This window comes from Spermophilus citellus, assembly GCF_964194105.1.
Source record: "Spermophilus citellus genome assembly, chromosome: 4".
In the NCBI taxonomy this organism is placed as follows: Eukaryota; Metazoa; Chordata; class Mammalia; order Rodentia; family Sciuridae; genus Spermophilus; species Spermophilus citellus.
In genome coordinates this window covers 131152185-131161697 of record NC_138185.1, presented here as the reverse complement: position 1 = coordinate 131161697, position 9513 = coordinate 131152185, and positions in this window count along the sequence as shown.

Genomic DNA, 9513 nt, shown 5'->3' with positions numbered 1-9513 from the left:
ACATCGATGTTCATAGCAGCACAATTCACAATAGCTATACTGTGGAACCAACCCAGATGCCCTTCAATAGATGAATGGATTAAAAAAATGTGGCACCTATACACAATGGAGTACTACGCAGCACTAAAAAATGACAAAATCATAGAATTTGCAGGGAAATGGATGGCACTAGAGCAGATTATGCTTAGTGAAGCTAGCCAATCCCTAAAAAACAAATACCAAATGTCTTTGATATAATGAGAGCAACTATGAACAGAGTAGGGAGGAAGAGCAGGAAGAAAAGATTAACTTTAAACAGAGACATGAGATGGGAGGGAAAGGGAGAGAAAAGGGAAATTGCATGGAAATGAAGGGAGACCCTCATTGCTATACAAAATTACATATAAGAGGTTGTGAGGGGAATGGGAAAATAAACAAGGAGAGAAATGAATTACAGTAGATGGGGTAGAGAGAGAAGATGGGAGGGGAGGGGAGGTGGGATAGTAGGGGATAGGAAAGGTAGCAGAATACAACAATTACTAATAGGGCATTATGTAAAATTGTGGATGTGTAACTGACATGATTCTGCAATCTGCATTTGGGGTAAAATTGGGGGTTCATAACCCACTTCAATCTAATGTATGAAATATGATATGTCAAGAGCTTTGTAATGTTGTGAACAACCAATAAAAAAAAGAAAATGTAATGCTAGCATACTACTTGGCTCAGCAGTGACTAATACTTACTCAAGACAGTGATACAAATACAGTATATTGACTTTTACCTTGTAAAATGAATTAATAGACAAAACACAGCTCCCTGGCAACTGAGCATAAATAAATGTTAATTGTTTTGGTTATGCAAAAAACATGTCTATAGTGGTAGTTTACAAAAAAATGAAATTGAAAAAATTAAAATTAAATTGTGCTATACTTTTTTTGTACCTATTCAGGATGGAGAGCTGAAATGTGAAAAGAAAATTGTAAACCGTGATTTGCAACCTGTTTACCCATGTTCTCAGTGACATAGTTCTCCTGCAACTCTGCCTTCTTGGAGGGAAAACCAGGAAGGAAGGAGCAATGACTGCTTCCTTTGTTTCCCTCCCAGTGACCAACTGGACAGACACAGGAGGTGACTCTCAAGGTGGCCACTTAATGTTGGTCTCAGCTGAAGCATTTAGAAACTATGAGGAGCATCATAGAACCCCTAGGCCACGGGAAGCCACTTTTGACCACATCACCTAACATCTGCCCTTTGGGTATGTCCACAATTCAAGTGAGTTAGCAGCCACCTGCTCATGCAATTGAAGCAGCAAGGTGAACTAAGCATGGGTAGAGATTAGGAAGCCAGGAGTTAGGCAGAGGGTAGGCCGGCACTTTCCTAAATTCTAAACCAAGATTTAGTTATCGATACTATAGAAGCTATTAAGTGTTAATGCTGCTTCTGCAAATCTGTAACTATCTCTAAAGGAAACATTGCTACAGTCAGTTCAATGTTTCATACCATAGAGTGAAAAACGCAGGCTTAAGCTAATTGATCTTTATACTTTGAAGCCATCACAAACTTCTGGGTCATCTCATGTTGACACATACCTGTTGGTCAAACTTAGAACACCATAGATTGTATTTTATATCGAATGAGTTCAAACCTTAATAGTTAAACCCATTCTCAGAAAAAAAGAAGAAAGGAGAAACATGATATTCAAGAATTTGATTTTTTAAATCATGTGAAAAACAATGACAGAACCACAAATCCAAATAGGAATTCTATTTCTAAAAATTAAATAGAATTGGAGCCAAAAAAAAAAAAAAGAGTTGAACTAGGGGGCTGGGTAGGGGTAGGGAGCAGCTAGGCAACAGGCTCACTCCCAGTCCCATGGAGCCCCTACTGATTGAGGGTCTGCTGGGAGGAAAAGCAGTCAGGCGGAGAGCTGGCCAGACAGCGGAACATGCCACTGCAGCAGGAGCTTCTCTGCAGAGCCTAGGAGGAGAGCAGCTCTGCTCGAGTGCTCCACTCCTCAACAGCCAGATGGCAGCCTGGTGGTGGCCCTGGAGTCCTTCTCTCCCATAATTTAACGTGTCAGTATTCATGTTTCCCTAGAAAATGCCACTCTAGGGCATTACGGGATGCTGGCGCCACTATACTGTTCGGATTCCAGAGATGCACCCCTGGTCACTTTGGGAAAACTTCAAAAAATGCCTGAATTACTCTCAGTGACTACCCAAGTGCTCTTTTTCACTGATTGGATGCCAGGACCTGCCCTCCAGCAGGATCCCACCAGCACATTCCTTTAAGTGCTCAGGATGCCACCAGGCTCTCTGGGTCTCTTATGATGAGCATTGCTGCTGCTGCCTGTGAAAGCTGGTTTGTCCATCCTTAGCAGGGTTGAAGCTGGCCTTGAATGTGATGTCTTCCACATGTCATTCTAAGGCTGCACTGCGCCAAAGTGCATGGTCCTGAAGTGCCCCACTCACCAGACTGCCTGATGTTCTCAGTGTCCTTCAGGAATGTTTATGCTTTGAGTTCCCTTGCTTCCATGCTGACTGGGACATTTTAGCTGGACAGACCTTGTGTGCCTGACTCTGCCATCTTTTAAGACAATTCTTTCCATGAAGACTGACCGGCCAAGCCATCAGACATGCTCACATGCATCTACACCCAGTGGTGAACCTGGCTCTGGTTACAATGGAAAGTGCTTTGTCCACTGCACTTGTTACACGTCTACTATGTGGTCAGAACTGTATCTTTCTATGGCAGAAAATGTAAGCATGGAATCTATTGCTGTTCATGTTGGGAAGTTTAAAAACATGTTGGGAGAACAAGCTATGTACATAAAAATGTTAAGTAACAAACCAGACAGGATAGGGAAAGTGCTTAAATGAGCAATGTCTAAGTTCAGAAGAGTAAAAGATTGTGAATGGGCTTGTGTTTGGAATCAGTGTTGGGTCAGAGTTCACAGAGCAAAGCCTTGAGTTTGATTCTAAATAAGGCTGTTAGTCAAGATTTTGATTATAAGTGACAGAAATTCAATTCAAATTGTCTTGAAGAAAGAAATGTTCATCCAGTAATAATTTGTCTTCAGCATAGCAAGATATAATCTTCAGGGCTGGGGATGTGGCTCAAGCGGTAGCGCGCTTGCCTGGCATGCGTGCGGCCCGGGTTCGATCCTCAGCACCACCTACAAACAAAGATGTTGTGTCTCCCGAAAACTAAAAAATAGATATTAAAAAAAGATATAATCTTCATAACTTAGTCTTTACCTCTTTACAATCTATTGTCCATGCAACAGACTAGGGAAGACTCTTTTCTTTTTTTCTTTCCCATGCAGTACTAGGGATCAAACTCAGGGCTCACACATGCTAGGCAAGCATACTACCCCGGAGCCAAATATCCAGCCTTGGATGTTTTCCTTATAGCGACCAAGGCAGCATGCTTGTATCTTTTCTTTTTTAAATAGCAGAAACTACTAATCATTGAACTTTAGTGCCAGGAATATTCACTTATAAAAGAAGGAAGGACTGCACTACTTTCCTGGGGTCACAGAGCCAGAACATTGCAGAGTTACCCCTTGAGTCCAGGCTTTAACAAAAGTGCCCTTTTTAGTAAATTCACACTTGTGTTTTGTCCATTTTTCTAGCCACACAGATATCACCTAACACTAGGAATGACCATCAGAGAAGTAGATATCCACTGATGGGGGCCCCTGGTTGGTCCAACCCTGCTCTGGGGCTGTCCCCAAGGAGCAGCATGTGAAATGGCCATTGAGGGCCTGTATTGCTGTTGCACCCCCTCTTCCTCCATCAGGCCTCAAAGGTAGAAGATCCCAGTGGAGCCACAGCACAAAGATAGCACCAGCAGAATGCACGAAGTGCAGCGGTGGACCTTCTCTGTGAATGGACTAAGACCAGAGGTAAATTGTACCATGGTGACTCTGAACCACTCAACTTCCTGGTTTCTCTGAAGGCTAGGGTCTAGGAAGAAGAGTGCACTTGAGACAGAGCAGAGTGAAATGATAGCCCAGACAAGATGAGAGATGGGCTTGAGTAGGAAAAGTAAAGGGGAAGTTTTTTCTTATCAAAAGTAGTTATCATAGTGACTCACACAAAGTAGCTTCTCATAATTGTAAGAGTATTGTCATTAGTATTAGTACTACTATAATGATGTGTACCCTGAAATATTTCTTAATTATTAGAACAACCAGGATCTTTTTGGTAGCAAGTAACAAAAACCCTCCCAACTCAGCATGTCTAGTGAGAAGTTCAGTGGTAAAACAGTTCAGGGACTGGGCAATTCAGCACCTTGCTTGTGTAATAAAGATCCTAACTCTTTCCATCTTTTCTGGGCCAGCCAGGCTGCCTGTCAGTTGTTGTCCTCATGCTTATTCTCTCATGGTCAGATAGCTCAGGCAATCTCTAAACATCATCTTCTCACACAGGCATAGCTGAGGCAGGAAGAGGGAATCCTCCTTCCCCGTGTCCCTTTTTTAAGAGTGAGAAGAACTTTCCTGGAAACATCTCTGCAGAGTTTTCCTTCTTCTCAGTGGCCAAAATTGTGTTACATGCTCATTCCCAAATCGATGAATGATCAAGGAAAGTAAAGTTCTCATAACTGTCCCAAAGGGAAGGAGTGGATAAGTCCTAAAGTGGAAGCCTAATACCTGAACAGAATCAGGATTTGTTCAACTGGAAGAAATTGGGGGAAATGGTCTTTGGATGCAGAACTAGTGATATCCTTGGAACTGTATCTCAATAGGACAAGACTTTAGGGATATAGAAACAACACTGAATCTCAAAAGAGCAACCATAAACAATCAGAACACAAAACAAATAACTCATAAGCAGCCCAGCCTGTGCTCCTGAGCTCCTGTCCCCGGCCAAGTCTTGCTGATTGACTGATGAAAAAGCAACAAAACTGAAAGATGATCAGCAGGCATCCACTCCTTTAGGGAGTATGGGCATTAGAGATTTTGGAGACTGAGAAATGCCCCTAGCTAAATGCCTCTAAAATGCACACTCCTCATTGGAGATTTAAGATGGTAATGAAATATTGGACATAGAAAGTAGCATGATTTGAACATTGCAAGGGGAATGCACAACCATGATGAAAACTGGTACAAAACTAACTCCACCTTGGCTCCCCCTCTGGTGCATCCCCGTAGCTGCTGCCCCATTATAAATATTAAAATCCCAGACCAAGATGAGGTGATATCCTTTCTCTGTGATCACCCACACTCCCCGTCTTGACTGTGTACTTTCCTTTCCCTTTATAGGAAATCTTCTGCTCTGCTGCTAACAATACGACATGTCCTTCAATTCTTTTCTACAGCACAGTCAAGAACCTGAGAGGTCCAGATAGAGTCCTGCTCCACTCAGGAGACCTCCTTGTACTCCTGTGTGCTGATGATATTTGCCAACATGTGTACTCGTCTAACTTTAGACTTGGTGAGAATAGTAACAAAGTCTTATATGTCATTAAGTTCCCTCAAAAGTGCTCATCACTGAATGATTTTGAATTTGAATGAAGTAGGATAATTACTTATTTTTCCATAGTTTTGCCTTGTTTACATTATAGGAACTGAGAGATATTCTAGTTAAAAAAAAAAGAAAGAAAAACACGGGGCAGGGATGTGGCTCAAGCGGTAGCGCGCTCGCCTGGCATGTGTGCGGTCCGGGTTCGATCCTCAGCACCACATACCAACAAAGATGTTGTGTCCGCCGAGAACTAAAACAAATAAATAAATAAATATTAAAAAAAAAGAAGAGTCCGTGAAGAATTGATTAAAAAAAAAAAAAGACACAACAAAATTTCCAGTGGTTACTGGTCTCTTGATATCTTATTCTGTGTTCATCACAGAATACCTTAGACTGGATAATTTATAAAGAACAGAGATTCATTTCTCACATTTCTGCAGGCTGGAAAGTCCAAGGTTGGAGGGGTCCCCTGTGGCTAGGGCCTTCTTGTGGTGTCACCCATCCATGGCAGAAATCATCATGTGGTAAGCTATAGGGAGGGGAGGAAGGGAGGAGAGGAGAGAGAGAGGAGGAAAGCCAAATATATCCTTTTATCAGGAACTCTGAAATAACAAACCGACTAACATGACCCAGTCATTAATCCACTTGCAGAGCTCTCATGACCTTATCAGCTCATAAAGGTCCCACCTCTTAATACTTACACTCGGGATTAAGTTTTCAACACATGGACTTTGGGAGACAAATCCAAACTATTGAACTTGAAGATTTTTTTTTTTAAACCTCTATTTTGAGTTGAGAAAACTTAGAACTGTCTTCATTAGGTTTGGACATTAGTGTGAGAATAGAGGGTAGAGAGCTAAGCAAAGTACATCATCAGAAATTTCTTCTTTCTAGTCTTTAATTATTTTCTTATCAAAATTTTAAGTGTAAGGAAGGTAGCAGGAAGAGCAAATACTTTTTTTTTTCAGTACTAGGGATTGAATCCAGAGGTGCTCTACCTTTGTATTTTTCATTCTGATATAGGAGCTTGCTAAGTTGCTCAGGCTGGCCTAGAACTTGTGAGCCTCCTGCCTCTACCTCTGACATAGCTGGGATAGTAGGTTTGTACTACTGCTCCTGGAAAAGTGAATACCTTTTTTTTTTTTTGGTAGTGGGTATTGAACCCAGGGACACTTTACCACAGTGTTACATCCCAATCCCTTAAAAGAAATATTTTATTTTGAGACAGAGTCTTTCTAAGGTGCTTAGGACCTCGATAAGTTGCTGAGTTGCTGAGGGTGGCCTTGAATTTGCAATCCTTGTGCTTCAGACTCCCAAATCATTGGGATTACAGGTGTGCATCACAGTGCCTGGCACAAATGAATTCTTTGATGCAACCAAAATACCTGCAAATTTAAAATCAATTGACTACAGAACTAAGATGGTTAAAATTAATTTTCATTAGAAAAGTAGATATAAGTCCCCGAATTGAACTCTAAAACCGGTTACTAAAATTTGAAAAGATGGGATAGGATTAAGTGTAGATGGGAAATCTGCTTCTACTTATGAAAAATACTTATATGTCGAGTCAGATTAATTTACGCACTAGAACAACAACCCCCAAATCAAGCAGAGTGGGCTGCACGTCGAGGCAATGGGCTGGAGCAGCTTGTCACCAGCTCAGCATTCCAAGCTGATTCAGTTTGAGGCAACTCCATGTCAACATGTGCAAGGGCAGTTGCTTGATGGGGAAAGAATGGGCTAGAGAGTTGAGAATGGGCACTTACATGCCTCAGCTGTCTCGTGTTCATTTCTTGTTGGCCAAAGATGGTAATACGAGTATTAAGAAAAAACTGTTTTTCTCTATTCTCACAACACTTCTAACACCAAATGTGTGGGGATTTTCTCCATACCAACCAATTCTCCAATTCTTAGTGAACTGTAGCTGGATGTCCAGTGCAACTCAGTTCTGGCACTGCCTGCCTGGAGTTAGTGCAGATCTCACAGGTTAAGGGTTCAGGTCTACGAGATACTTCCACTGAAGGCTCCTAACCACAGAAGCTTCTGTACCCATGGAGTTTGGGATGCTCTACTGTCCTACAAGTGGATGCTTTCTTGTTCACCAATATGCAAGCTCTCTGAATCCTCTTGACTAGGTTTTTATGGGTATTTCATTATGTAATATGACTGATTAAATTGCTGACCATTGATGATCAACTTAATCTTCAGTCCTTTTTCCTGGGAGGACAAGGGAAAGGTAGAGCTTAAAGTTCCAACCTTCCAATCTACATGGTTAGTTCCACTGGCAGCCGATCTCCATCCTGAGGCTATCTGAAAGCCCCCCACCCCCAACCAGTCATCTCTTTAAAATACAAAGAGAAACTTATTACTTTGAAAATCCCAAAGATTTTAGGAACTATGTCCCAGGACGTGAGGGTAGAAACCAAATGTTTATTTCTTAAGTTGCAATGAGCACAGCCAGCCTCAAGGGGCAGGGAAGTGTACTTCTCCCATGTGTTGAGGAATAGAGTAGAACTGGTAATCAATGGTCAGGAGTAATTTTCTAGTGGGAAGTAAATTCATTATGAACTCAAAATACCACATGGCTTTTAGAACTATGTAACATGAGGCAATGTTAACAGAATATCAGAAAAAGGGTGCTAATAATGGTGTTGGTTCCTTTCCCTGGACAGAATATGCACTGAGTGTCGTGCTTATTTGAGGAACTGTTTTTTTGTTTTTGTTTGTGGTACCGGGGATTGAACTCAGGGGCACTCAACCATTGAGCCCCCAGCCCTATTTTGTATTTTATATACAGACAGGATCTCACTAAGTTGTTTAGTGCCTTGCTGTTGCTGAAGCTGGCTTTGAACTTGCCATCTTCCTGCCTCAGCCTCCCAAGCAGCTGGGATTATAGATGTGTGCCACTGTGCCCAGCTGAGGGACTGTTTTAAGAGATATTTTGGAGGTGTTCAGGGGATAACTAGACACAGAATAATCAAGATTTCTGTATATAGACTGGAGAAATCTTCTGTGGATAAAAGTAGGCATTTGAGGATTTGATTTGCTTGAAGAAACAGTATGTAGTAATTTGCAGAGAGACAGACTCTTTTAAAAAGGGCATTTTGCACTCAAAATTATAAATTACCTTCAGTTAAGGGAAACTCTTTCTGAAACATTGGGGGTCTAAGCAAGGGATGAACCTCCTCTGACACAGGGTCAGAATGATATTGTTCATTGGGCCTTTAGAGGTGCTTCCAGTCCCACATTTTGTAGTTGAGTGGTTCCTGAGTAACCCACAGTTCCCATCTGGGTGATTCACTCAGGACCTCAAAACTATTGGCACTTCCTTGGACTTCCTTCCCACACATAACTGGGATCTGGCTACACAAATAAGAAACAGATTATTTATATCCCAAAGGTGAAGGGACAGAGTGTCGTTTTGCATCCAGGGTTGCAATATTTTATTCTGAATTGAACTCACAAGGCAGCTTCAAATCATTCTAACACTAGCTGCAGAAACACACGAGAAGCTGCATACCCTATTGTCTCCCTGCAGTGGAGCTGGGCTGAACTAATGCAAACCAAATTTGACTTAAACAAACAAAAATTTCAAGAAAATTCTTGTCAGACTCTTTTATGTTATGTCCTTGAATGAATTTTTACAGCTGAGTTGGAAGCTCTATCAAAGAGGAATTAAAACTTCTTTGCCAACTCCTGATATACATAAGATGTACAAGGTGTGTGCATGGCCTCTTCAGAGCTGCTCTGCCTTACTGACCAGAGTTAACTGCTTTCTTCACCTGGTAACCATTTCCTGACATCTTCTGGATAGACACACTTTCATACACTTTTTATTATTATTATTATTTTTTTTAATTCATGAGTTGCACTTCCTTGGTTACTATGACTGCAAATTGTTGATACTGGATTCATTGTCAGGTTTTTATTCCTTTTTGTCATTTTTCCCATGAACTAATAAGCCACAGTGGAGTTAAAATTGCAAGTAAATGTGAACCCTGCACAAGGCATTTTTATGTTCCATTGCCATTGCCTTCTTACCCTTAATCATTCAGAGCTGTTA